This window comes from Eptesicus fuscus, chromosome 2 (assembly GCF_027574615.1).
Source record: "Eptesicus fuscus isolate TK198812 chromosome 2, DD_ASM_mEF_20220401, whole genome shotgun sequence".
Classification (NCBI taxonomy): Eukaryota; Metazoa; Chordata; class Mammalia; order Chiroptera; family Vespertilionidae; genus Eptesicus; species Eptesicus fuscus.
The window spans coordinates 24,164,102-24,177,844 of record NC_072474.1 but is presented as its reverse complement, the minus strand read 5'-3'; the positions used below and the strand labels follow the sequence as shown (position 1 = coordinate 24,177,844).

General features: G+C 41.0%; 1 protein-coding gene across 6 annotated transcripts in view; it reads left to right on the top strand.

The window, feature by feature from the left end:
• The window catches only part of STAM (signal transducing adaptor molecule), an 82,926-nt gene that overhangs the window by 31,053 nt on the left and 38,130 nt on the right, over positions 1-13,743 (top strand). Inside the window, exons 2-3 of one of the 6 annotated variants that reach the window (XM_054725916.1) lie at positions 4,087-4,196; positions 13,447-13,489. The exons of 3 other annotated variants lie outside the window; for them this stretch is intronic. The gene's annotated coding sequence lies outside the window, so the exon portion shown is untranslated. The remainder of the gene's footprint in view (positions 1-4,086; positions 4,197-13,446; positions 13,490-13,743) is intronic. 2 more of the 6 variants (XM_054725913.1, XM_054725920.1) reach the window with 2 other exon arrangements.

The following is a 13,743-nucleotide window of genomic DNA, read 5'->3' as shown; positions in this document are numbered from 1 at the left end:
TGCCAGATTAATTTGTGCTATTATTTTATATTTTAACTCTCTTTGCTTAAAGATATAGTTGACTGAAGGTGGAAAATGTACCTTTTTTTTTTTTTTTTTAACTTGGCTAAGAGCTCAATTTAGGTTGTAAGTTTTGATTTATTCAGACAGAATTAGAAGGATAAAATAGTAGTCATTACTAATATTTTGTGAAGCCCTGACCGGTTTGGCTCAGTGGATAGAGCATCGGCCTACGGACTGAAGGGTCCCAGGTTCGATTCCAGTCAAGGGCATGTACCTTGGTTGCGGGCACATCCCCAGTAGGGGGTGTGCAGGAGGCAGCTGATCGATGTTTCTCTCTCATCGATGTTTCTACTCTCTATCCCTCTCCCTTCCTCTCTGTAAAAAATCAATAAAATATATTAAAAAAAATATTTTGTGAAAAATATAAATACAAGTCTTTTGGAAAGAGTTTGTTAAAAATGTTTTTCATTGGATCTCTAATGTCCTGTCCTGGACCTGGGCTATGACTTTTTCTGACCTTCAACTGGAGGGTGATAGAATACTATATTCCTGGTTTTATAAGGGAAAATTAAAGTCTTCATGTTGGAAGGGCAGCATCAGGGAGAGAGATAGTTTTGTTGCAGTATATATTTTATTACCATCATAGCCTTAATTTTCAGGCCTTAATTTTCAAAGTCTTTTAAATGCCTTTTTAAGACTAATACCCAACATTTATTGACTGCTTATTATTTGCCAAATCTTGCTTAAGTCCTTATAAACATTTTATTTAATCATCAGAGCAGGTCTAGGTACTGTAGGTTTTTCCAGTTTACAAATGAGAATCTGACCCATATTTGGAATTCTTTAATGTAATTTAAATTAAGGGAAAGTTCCTTAAGGGAAGAGTTCCACCAGGAATAAAATTAAAGGATTTTTTTGTAAAGCCTGATCTTGATTTCCATGTCTCTTTCACTTTCTTAACATCACAGAACTATGGCAGTAAGTTGGTTTCATTCTCTTTGCATCATCATTTTTTCTTTTATTTGACAAACAGTGAGTAGTGGCTGGGCATCATGCTTTTCGTATACAGTGGTGAATAAAGCAAGCACACCTTTGCCATCAGCTGTGGTAACAGTCTACTAGTGCAAGATAGAAATAACCAGGTAAAGACAATGAGCTAAGAAGAGAATGAGCAGAGTGCTTTAGTGGAGAATAGAAGGGGAACCTAACTCAGTTTTTTCAGGGAAGGACAGGTGTGAGAGGATAACATTTATGCTAAGATTTTTCAAGTTGAGAAGGAAACAGCTGAAAGCAGAGGTCCTAGGCAGAGGAATAGCATCTACATCAGCGGTTCTCAACCTGTGGGTCGTGACCCCTTTGGGGGTCGAACGACCCTTTCACAGGGGTCGCCTAAGACATCCTGCATATCGGATATTTACATTACGATTCATAACAGTAGCAAAATTATAGTTATGAAGTAGCAACAAAAATAATTTTATGGTTGGGGGTCACCACAACATGAGGAACTGTATTAAAGGGTCTCGGCATTAGGAAGGTTGAGAACCACTGATCTACATGAATAATGCAAAGTGGAGAATACTTGTGCTTTCTAAGGACATGAAAGATGTAGAGTAGCTGGAGCAGAGGTGAATTGCCCTAAGTGAGCACAGAGTTGGGTATAAAAGAGAGTGAGTGAGTTAGAAACATGTAAGGTAATAGTCAGAATGATTGAAATTGTGATTATAGAGGGTTTTCCGTTATCGATCATGACATGGTCTAGCATGTGACCATGACAGTTAATAATAATAATATGGGATAGAAGGAAAAAAGCCAAGTTATCAGAAGCATCACTTACATTATCATTAACATCTCTAAGAGTTAAGACAGGAGTAATGTTGGAAAGAGTTAACAGTGAGCCAGGAGTTAAAATCATTGAGAGATGAGGGGGCAGATGAGGTTTTCTAAATAAACTGGAACAAGAAGATAGTCTGACATAATCAGAACTGGACTGTTTTGGGAAAGAGGAGGGGGATAATGATTTGGAAGAAACAAAAAGATAAAAGAGGACCCATACATATCTCATTTAATGTAGGTACAAGAGCCTTGGGAAGACAAAAAGCCACCACTTGAGATAGGAGTAGTATCCTCCTTGGGGAGCCAGGTTTCTGTAAGGCAAAAAGACCAAGGATAGGGCTTTTGTTGATAGTGGGCTGTGAATTCAAGAGGGTACAGCTGAAAGGTTTCTGAAGTTGGTAATGGATATGCAGAGCTGTTCCATGATGGAACGGATAGTCTGGATCTTCTTGTAGGGACTGGTATAGACAAGAATAGCAGGCATATATGTTCTCAAGTTGTCAGTTACTGGGTAGTAAGTAGAGACTTTCTCTTGACCTCTGCAGGCAGAACCTTGGAGGACTGGAAAGGAGAGTAGTTGGGGCTCTCTTTTGATTCCTTTCCATAACGGTGTAGAGGTTTGAGGTGGATAGGCTTACATCAAGTCAAAAGCTCACTCTTATCCTTTGCTCAGGTGAACATCTTTTTCTGTTTTTAAGAGCTATTTGTATTTCCTTTCCTGTGAACTGTATGTATATATCTTTTCCTCATTTCTAGGAGACCTCAATTTATTAGGAACATATCTATAATATGACTTGTATATATATGTGTGTATATATACGGTATACATACATATATTTCCATTGACTTTGCTTTATTATTTGTTTTCTTTAAAAGTTTATGATTTTTATGTAGTTGAATTTATCACTCTTTTCTTATGGTTTATAGAATTTTTGAGTTACACAGGAATTTTCCAAGGTTTTAGTGGAATTATCTTACCTTTTTTTTAAGGTTTCATTTTCATTTTCTAATTAACATACTGCTTTTTAAATATAATTTTAGACTTAAAGAAAGTGGATTAGAGTGATTGGGTTGAGTGATTTAGTGAGCCACACTAAAGGCTGTGTGGCTCAGTTGGTTGAAATGGCGTCCCATACTCCAAAGGGTTGTGGGTTTCATTCCAGGTCAGGACATATGCTTGGGTTTTGGGATTCAGTTTTAGGATTGGTGTGCATTTGAGAGGCAGCTGATTGATGTTTCTCTCTTTCTCTCTCTCTCCCTCTCTCCATTCCTCTCTCTAAAATCAATAGAGTGTATCCTCAGGTAGGGATTTAGAAAAAGGGAAAAATTCAGCAGTACAAAGAATTCCATATACCTATTCCTCCCCTTGCAGTTTCCATATTATTAACATCTTGAATTAATGTGGTACCTATATTACAAGTAATGAACCAATATTGATACATTGTTATTAACTAACGTTTATTGTTTACATTAAAGCTCACTCTGTTGTACAGTTTTATGGGTTTGACATATCCATAATGACATGTATCTATCATTACAGTATCATACAGAATAGTTTCACCATCCTAAAAATGTTCTGTCCTCCACCTACTCATCCCTTTTTCCCCTTCCTCTGACTGACAACCACTAATTTTTTTACTGTTGCCTTTTTCAAAATGTCATATAGTTTGAATCATATAGTATGTAGCCTTTCAGATCAGCTTTTTGCTAAGTAAGCAAAATGCACTTAAGCTTCATTTGTCTTTTCATGGCTTGCTATATCTTTTTTGTGATTGTGAACAAAGCTTCTAAAAAATACATTTATGAACCATGTGTGTGTGTACATAGGTTTTTAGCTCAGTAGGGTAAATACCTAGGAGCTTGGTTGCTGGATCACATGGTAAGACTATGTTTAGTTTTGTAAGAAACCATCAAACTGTCTTTTCAAAGCCTCTGTGCCTGTGTTTTCAACTTTACATTTGTTAAGATTGCTGCAGCTATTTGTGGTCTTTTTTGGTTCCATATAAATTTTTGGAGCATTTGTTCTAGATCTGTGAAATATGCTGTTGGTATTTTAATAGGGATTGCATTGAATCTGTAGATTGCCTTGGATAGTAATGGACATTTTAATGATGTTGATGCTACCAATCTAATGGTCGGCAAACTCATTAGTCAACACAGCCAAATATCAACACTACAATGATTGAAATTTCTTTTGAGAGCCAAATTTTTTAAACTTAAACTTCTTCTAATGCCACTTCTTCAAAATAGATGTGCCCAGGCCGTGGTGTTTTGTGGAAGAGGCACACTCAAGGGGCCAAAGAGCTGCATGTGGCTCGCGAGCCAGAGTTTACCGACCACTGTACCAATCCATGAACACGGTATATTCTTCCACTAGTTTATATCTTCTTCTATCTCTTTTTTAATTGTCCTGTAGTTTTTCGAGTATAGGTCTTTTGCCTTTTTGGTTAAGTTTATTCCTAAGTACTTTAATTTTTTTTGTTGCATTGGTAAATGGGGTTGCTTGTTTAGTTTCTCTTTCTGAGAATTCATTATTGGTGTATAAAAAAGCCATTGATTTTTGGGTGATGATTGCTGGGTTCTTTAAATAGTCAAATAACATTGTCTATTATACTCATGTTCTATCAGCCATCATAAAAGAAATGCCTACTTTACAAGCTCAGAATTGAGAATTTGATATTTGTACTCAGTGTTCGCTCTTCTTCCCTTGTATTGTGTAGGCTTTTATGTAATGTGTATTACAAATCAAATACACAGTTTGATTATGTCATTGAATATTCAGTTGTTATTTATCCCAGTTCTTATTTCTTCCATGTTTTATATTCGAGTTTCCTTACATATATATTGACTTAATTCAGCAAAGATTTGAGTTCCTATCCTACCTGATAATAGAGTAATATGCAAATTGACCGTACCTTCGCTACACCCACCAGCCACGTCCACCAGGAAACTGTTGCAGGGACGTTGGGGTGTGGCTGAGCCCAAGGCCGGGAAAGCCTGGGGCGGAGGCTTTCCCAGCCTTGGGCACCAGCGGGGAGCCTGCATGGATCGCAGGCAACCAAGGGGGTCGGCTCCTACAATCCGATCCGTAGCAGGGAGGCTGGGGTGCAGCAGAGCCAAGGCCGCCGCCCGGGGCCAAGCCCCGACCCTGAAAGAAGGCAGAAGGCGGTGGCCACAGCCAAGGCCTGGGTCCCCGGTGCCTGTAGAAAACTGGTGCAGGCAGCCAGGTGAATGAAGGTCTATTGCACAAATCTTCGTGCAGATGGGCTGCTAGTATCACATATATGTGTGTCTGCTAGGCACTGCATACTAAGGTTATAAAAGATATGCATACTAGTACACATATACTCTCCTTCCCTTCATAATATAGATATACATACAGGGATAGGCAAAAGGGGGTTTACAGTTGTTTGTATGGAAAAAGACATGCAGGTTATAATTATTACAATTGCTTTATTAACTTTGTTTTGCCTACTCACAACTGTAAACCTATGTTTGCTCACCACTGTATATTCTTGAATGGTAAGTTGTAGTAAAGCACTTTTTATAGCATGTCAAGTGAAAATGTAAAATTTAATTCACTCTGAAATAGCTTTGGAAGCTAAAGTTGTAAAGCTAACTTGATAGAAGAAGAAGATATGTTTGTGCTTTCTAGAACTAACATTGTTGAGTGTCTCTAAGTCCCTGGCACCAGTCTAGTATTGTAATAACATACTGATAAGAAAGCATTATCATTCCCTGTTATGGATGAGGTCTGTCAAGTTACAACTCTTTTTCTACTGTATCACAGTGCTGCTTTTGTCTGGCAGTGGTTCTCAGCCCTGGTGGTATTGCTGTATTAGGGATGGCTTTGGTTGTCACACTGACATGGGGTTACTACTGACATTGATTGGGGAAGGGGGCGGGGACCAGGGGTGTTATATGCCAGATAGTCTTACTCTACAAATAATTTTCTGCCCTGAATACTAGGTGTGCATATGTTTAGAAACATATTACTAGTATTTTTTGTACTTTTAACCCTTTGCACTCGCTTGCTTTTTTCTCGATTCCTTTATTCTAATGCTAACCGTGTCGAGTCACACTCGACATCCGAGTGCAAAAGGTTAAGTTCTATTTCATAGTTGATTAATACTATGTGAGCACATTCGTTAACTGATCCTACCTAATAAAAGAGTAATATGCAAATTGACCGCACCTTCACTATGCTGAAGCCACGCCCACCAGTCAATCAGGGCGAGTATGCAAATTAACCCAACCAAGGTGCCGGTTAATTTGCATACATAGGCGCCCTGAGCGGACCCCCTTCAAAGGATCATAGGGAGCTGGGTGCACGAGCGGACCCCTGCGATTGATCGCAGGGAGCTTGGTGTCTGCTCCGGCCCCAGGCTGAAAGCCTCTGGCGGAGGCTTTCGGCCTGGTGCCAGAGCAGACCCCCTGCAATCAATCACAGGGAGCTGGGTGTCCACTCTGGCACCAGATCGAAAGCCTCCACTTTTGGCCTGGTGCGCAAGTGGACCCCCTGCGATTGATCGCAGGAAGCTGGGTGTCTGCTCCAGTGGAGGCTTTTGGCCTGGGGCCGGAGCAGATTCCCTACAATCGATCGCAGGGAGCTGGGTGTCCGCTCCGGCACCAGGCCGAAAGCTTCTGCCAGAGGCTTTTGGCCTGGTGCCGGAGCGGACCCCCAAGAGGCTTTCGGTCTGGGCAGGCCTGGGTAGGGGCTGAGCCGATGATCAGAGGGAGCTGGAGGTCCCCTTCCCAGGCCTAAAGCTTCGGCCAGAGGCTTTAGGCCTGGGCAGGGCCCAGCCCTCCATTGGTGTGAACTATAGAGGAAACACCTTTTCTGACTGCACATTGGCTAAGCTTCCTGTATGCCACTGGTAATATTCTTAGTAACTTGGGTAATAAGAATCCAAAAAGGTGATCTAGGGTTTTCCCACCACACTTCTGGAGAAAAAAATGAAGGTCCGCTGCTGGAGGGCTAAGAAATGTCATATTCTGCCCTAGCCGGTTTGACTCAGTGGATAATGCCTTGGCCTGCAGACAGCAAGGTCTGGGTTTGATTCTGTTCAAGGGCATGTACCTACGTTGCAGGCTCCTCCCTGGCCGGGGCCCAGATCAGGGCTCATTCAGGAGGCAACCAATCAAAGTGTTCCTCTCACTTTGAAGTTTCTCTCTGTCTTTCCCTTTCTCTTCCCCATTCTCTAAAAGCCAATGGAAACATACCCTCAGGTGAGGATAAAAAATAAAGAAAGAAATGCATATCCTATGAAAGACACATCTTGAAAATGCCTAAAGAAAGTTGTCATTTTTTCTTGGTGAAGGGACTGGAGTCGTGTTGATGAAAAAACCTTGGTGGCTGTGGTGACTGACAGTTGGCTGCAGCAGCGGGGTGATGGTGCCTTCCCCTGATCGGCCCGGTTGCCTCCCACAAAGGGAGGCCAGACTGCGGCTTAGGTACGCTCCCCCTGGGGCATGGGCCTAAGCCATCAGTAGGACATCCCCTGAGGGGTCCCAGTATGTGAGAGAAGGGGCAGGTTGGGCTGAGGGACCCCCCGACCCCCAGTGTACGATTTTCGTGCATCGGGCCCCTAGTATAGATATAAGTGGGTAGACATTTATAAGTAATGTGTGGTGACAATTTTGGAAATTTACTCAGAGCTATTCAAAGAGATTTGAAATTTCATTATTCTTTGAAAAGAGAATTGTAGGATTGTAAAATTAGTTTTAGTTTTCCTTGACCCTCTGACAATAGATTTGAGCTATATCATATGCATGTTTAACTTATTGAATTTAACTGTATTCTTTTGTAGCCCCTCAAATTTTACTTTTCCTAAAAACTGTCCCTGCTAGTCATTTAATGAGCTTATATGTGCTGTCTCACAATTACAGTCCCCCTTTCTCTTATAAACTGTGAATGTCTCACTGTGAGTGTGATTCTTGCTCAAGAGTATGCATGTTTTAAACAACATAGCCCTATATGCACGCTAACTTCTTTAGCTGGTGCTAAAAGTAACATTTTGCTTTAATAATTGAGGAAAGGTTGCCTGTATTGAGCATAATTGAGAGATGGCAGAGTATGTTCTCCAACAGATAGTCCCCTAATCAAGAACAGTTGATGAACTGCAGTTTTTCCTTTATAATCCTGACTTTGCAAACAAACCCTGGGAAGGGTGCAATTTCATTACATTTTACAATAGTGTGATTTAGGCTATTTTCATTTATCACATGGAAGAAAAACAGTTTTTTTTGTGGTTGGAAAATTGGGAGAGAGAATTCTCCTTTCCTGCTTTTTGTTTGCTTGTGTTTTACCTCTATCTTGTTTTCAGAATATATCATACAAAAAGTTTTAAAATATCAAAAGGAGGTTTTGAGAAGTTTTTGAGAGAGTTGAGGGTTTGATTACCCTTACAAAGGTAGGTGATAGAAACCATTGGTAGACTCTTAAATGCACATGCAGATTTTATTGTAGCATGAATTTTTACAAAATATTTCATTTCTGTTTATTACCATGTCATTTTTCTCACATGCTTTGTTCCTCCCAGTACTACTTATTGTTCATTTTTCCCTTATTATGGTCTTATTATAATTCTAAGAAATAAATTTTATTCAATTAATGTGCATTTTTCACATAGAAAGCAAATTCAGTGGAAAATATGCAGAAATTGATAACAAATGGCTTTATAAGGGAGACTTTAATTCTAAATACTATGATACAACAGTGAAAAGTAGTTATTTTCTATATTTAACTCAAACAGCATTTTAAAATTATTATTTTTATTTATTTATTTATTTTTTTAAATATATTTTATTGATTTTTCACAGAGAGGAAGAGAGAGGGATAGAGAGTTAGAAACATCGATGATAGAGAAACATCGATCAGCTGCCTCTTGCACACCCCCTACTGGGGATGTGCCCACAACCAAGGTACATGCCCTTGACCGGAATCGAACCTGGGACCTTTCAGTCCGCAGGCCGACGCTCTATCCACTGAGCCAAACCGGCTTCGGCTAAAATTATTTTTTTAAGGTTCAAATAGGCATGTTAATTTTTTATGTATTACTAGAGGCCTGGTGCACAAAATTCATGCACGGTGAGGAGGGAAGAGGGAGTCCCTCAGCCTGGCCTGCACCCTCTTGCAATCCAGGACCGCTGGCTCCTAACTGCTCACCTGCCTGCCTGCCTGATCCCCCTAACCACTCTGCCTGCCTGCCTGATTGCCCCTAACTGCTCTCCCCTGCTGGCCTGATCGTCCCTAACTGCTCTCCCCTGCTGGCCTGATCGTCCCTAACTGCTCTCCCCTGCTGGCCTGATCGTCCCTAACTGCTCTCCCCTGCTGGCCTGATCGCCCCTAACTGCTCTTCCCTGCCGGCCTGATTGCCCCTAACTGCCTCTGCCTCATCCCCTGCTGCTGTGGCTTTGTCCAGAGGACATCCAGAAGGATGTCCGGAAGACGTCCGGTCTAATTAGCTAGCATATTACCTTTTTATTAGTATACATTTTTAAAAATTTATCTTTAATTGTTGAAAGTATTACAGATGTCTCCCTTTTCCCCACATTGACCCCCTCCATCCTGAACCCGTGCCCCCACCTCCAAGGCCTTCACTACAATACTTATTGTCTGTGTTCATGGGTTATACATATATGCATGTAAGTTTTTGGTTAATTTCTCTCCACCCACCCACCAACTCCCGCCTTCCCTCTGAGATTCATCAGTTTGTTCCATGCTTTTATGTCTCTGGGTCTATTTTGTCCACATGAAAGTGAGATCATGTGATACTTGTCTTTCTCCGACTGACTTATTTTGTTTAGCACAATACTCTCCAGGTCCCTCCATGCTGTCTCAAAGAGTAAGAGATCATTCTTTTTTACAGCTTCATAGTATTCCGTGATGTAGATGTACCACAGCTTTTTTATCCACTCATCTACTGATGGTCACTTGGGCTTTTTCCAGATCTTAGCTATTGTAAATTGTGCTGCTATGAACATAGGGGTGCATGCATTCTTTCTGATTGGTGTTTCAGGTTTCTTAGGATAAATTTCTAGAAGTGGGATCACTGGGTCAAATGGCAGTTCTATTTTGAATTTTTTATTTTTTATTTTGAATTTTTTGAGGAAACTCCACACTGTTTTCCACAGTAGCTGCACTAGTCTGCATTCCCCTAGCAGTGTACTAGGGTTCCCTTTTCTCCACATCCTCGCCAGCACTTGTCATTTGTTGATCTGTTAATGGTAGCCATTCTGACAGGTGTGAGGTGATACCTCATTGTCATTTTAATTTGCATCTCTCTGATGATCAGTGAATTTGAACATTTTTTCATATGTCTCTTGGCCATCTGTATGTCCACTTTGGAGAAGTGTCTATTTAGGCCCTTTGCCCATTTTTATATTGGATTGTTTGTCTTTCTTTTGTTAAGTTGTATTAATTCTTCTATATATTTTGGAAATTAATCCCTTATAAGATGTATCATTGCCACATATGTCCTCCCATACAGTGGAATCCCTTTTCATTTTGTTGATAGTTTCTTTTGCTGTGCAAAAGTTTTTTATTTTGATGTAGTCGCATTTGTTTATTTCTCCTTTGTTTCCTTTGCCCTAGGAGATGTAGCCACACACATATTGCTACGAGAGATGTCTGAGATTTTGCTGCCTATGGTTTCTTCTAGGATTTTTATGGTTTCACAACTTACATTTAAGTCTTTTATCCATTTTGAGTTTATTCTTGGGCATGGTGTAAGTTGATGGTCTAGTTTCTTTTTTTGCAGGTACCTACCCAGTTTTCCCAACACCATTTATTGAAGAGACTATCTCGACTCCATTGTATATTCTTGCCTCCTTTGTCAAATATTAATTGAGCATAATGGCTTGGGTCGATTTCTGGGTTCTCTATTCTGTTCCATTGATCTATATGCCTGTTCTTGTGCCAGTACCAGGCTGTTTTGATTACAGTGGCTTTGTAGTATAGCTTGATATTTCAACAGCTTTTTATTGAGCATCAACCATACTGATGGCACTATTCTATGCAACATGCAGAATGAAAGTGTATTATCTTCAGGCACTGAAGAGCAGTAGAAGTTGCTAAATAGTTCTTACTTTTGTTCTCTCAAATTTTAGTTGAGTATTTATTATGTAGCCTGGCTAGGAAGTGGGAACCAAGGATGAGCAGCATAGCCCTGTCTTTAGGAACCCTCAAGATGGGGAGATAAACAGTTAAGGAAATTTTATGTTAAAAAAAAAAGATGAAAAGAAAGAATTCTAAATAATACACATTAGTACTGTTGAAAGCTGACATCTGGTAGCCCACTTTGTTAGTGGCTAGTCTATTGCTACATAACAAACAAGGCTAAGACTAAGTGGCTTAAAAGAGCAATCTGTTACCTTCACAGTTTTGTGAATTAGTTAACAACAGTCAGATAGTGGATGAAACTGGAGTCATGTGAAGGCCTGACCGGGATGGGTGGTCAAATGGGTAGCCGTTGATGGCTGGCTATCAGCGAGGACCTCAGTTGGGGCTATCCTTTGCACGTGGCTTGAGTTTCTCACAGAAATGTGGCTGGGTTCCTTGGAGGGAACATCCTAAGAGCAAATGTTCAAAGAGACCTAGATGTACTCTACATGGCTTCTTATGAACTGTACATCTCAGAACATCACTTCTATTATATTCAGCTAGGCTCCCAGTGCATGAATTCGTGCACCTTGAAAGGAACTGTGGGCCGCAGGCTGAGGTGGGCACAAGGGCGGGTCTCAACTCATCCTCCACGCCCCCACCCGGCCCCTCCCGCCGCGGCCCCCAGTCCCCTGTCTGCCAGCAGCCCCACTCCTGCTGCTGCCGCTGCTCCTACTCGCTCATCAGCAGGTGCCAACCCTGCTCGCACCTGCTGACGGCACAGAGCGATTGGGGCCGGTGCCAGCAGTGGTGTGATCAGTGGTGCTGTCCCGATCACCCATCAGGAGCAGGGGGAGGTGGAGAAGCCCTCAGGGGCGATCAGGGCTGGCAGCTGTTGCTCGCACCCGCTGATGGCTCCGAGCGATCGGGCCGGCACCTAGCACTGGAGGCGGGTATGAGCGGGGCCAGAACCAGCAGTAGGTGTGAGCGCCTGGCGGGACCATGGCCTGCGGGAGCAAAGAATTTTCAGTAACCACCAGAGGCTCGCCCCAATGACAGCGCCCAGCGCCCCACCTTAGTCTGGCGCCCCCGCTCATCTACACTATCCTGCCGCAGCCGACGCTCGCCGATGCTCGCCATGTTCCACGCATGCCCCCTGGTGGTCAGCGCATGTCATAACAACTGGTTGTTCGGTTGTTCTGCTGTTCAGTCTATTTGCATATTAGCCTTTTATTATATAAGATTGGTCAAACAGCTCACTGAGTTTAACCCAGAATCAAGGTGAGGGTTAGATATTGTCCCTTGATTCTTGGAAAGTTTATTTTCTGTCTCATCTACAATTTTAGAAAAAAATATTAGAAGCCACAACTACATGAAAGTATTGTCCTTTTTTCCTCACTCTCCTGTGAACTAACTACATGACCCAGGTTTATGCATAAAAAGATGATTTTGTGGCCCTGGACAGTGTGGCTAAGTGATTAGAGTATCAGCCGGCACACCGAAGGGTTGTGGGTTCCAGTCCCGGTCAACTGCATGTTTCCTGGGTTGCAGTTTACTCCCCACCCCCAGTTGGGGTGCGTGCAGGAGGCAACCAGTCAATGTGGCTCTCTCCCATCAATGTTTCTCTCTATCTGTCCTTCCCTCCTTCCCTCACTCCCTTCCACTCTCTCTGAAAAACAACAGGAAAAAATATCCTCAGGTGAAGATAAAAAAAAAAAAGATGATTTTGTGGATGAACATAGTTTTGAGCTGGGGGGCCCATATATCCAGTGTACTTTGGAAAATTCTAGTTTATGTCTGCTGTTCCTGTACTGTGTTTACTTGGCACCCCCTTTCATTCTCAAACGGGTACTTGCATAGATGATAAATTATACGGATACTGTGTTTGTAGTCAACTTTCTTTTATCATTCAGAGGATAATAGTCATAGTATACCTACTTTAAATTCACTTGTAACTCTTAAACCTTTTTAAAAATAGTATTTTAATTGTATTTTTCATTAAATTGTAGGACTTAATCAGAATATAACTTCAGTCACACTTGTGTGTTTTTTTATCTTCTTGTGGAAATACTGAAAAACTGAATTGAAAAAAAATTCATAGAGTACAATGAGAGAGTTAATACTAAATTTTTGTGGGTCCCTTCTGTTGTTGAATACTACCATAGATCACAATTTTTTCCCAGCCTTGTGGAGTTTTTAACCTTTGTATGCCTGGCTTTTTCCACAGCAGATTGAAATGGACCCTTATGTTGGTATATAGAACTCTTTCTTCATATACTAGTAGTTCCTTCTACTCTGTCTTGCAAATTTTAGCTCCCTCAGCCTTTTGAATTCTGATTTCTGTCCTCTCAACTCAGTGAGATAATGTTCTTTTCTTGGGATCACCTTCTCTTTACTGAGATCCAGAAACTGTCTTAATGCAGGAAGCCTGTATTGCTATCTGGAAAATGTCTCTAGGTAGAAATTGAAACAAAGGTCTAGCTTATTTAATTTGTCTTCCTTCTTAGAGATCATCATTATGCACTGCCTGTGATCTTGCATACTAAACAGGTACCTCAATGTATATCTTACATATGTTTTTCTAGTTTTGTAATTGTTTATAGCAGGAGTATAAGTCTGGTTCCAGTTATTCTATCATTTTATTTTCAAAACTTTTTTCACTCAGAATTAGCCTAAAATGCCTCATCTGTGATTGCTAAGGAAGAGAGCCTGTTAATCTTGTTTGAAAAATTTAAAGAAACTTGTCAGTCTACAATTTTTCAGTTGTGCCATTAATAAAAATTAAACTTCTTTACCATATTCTC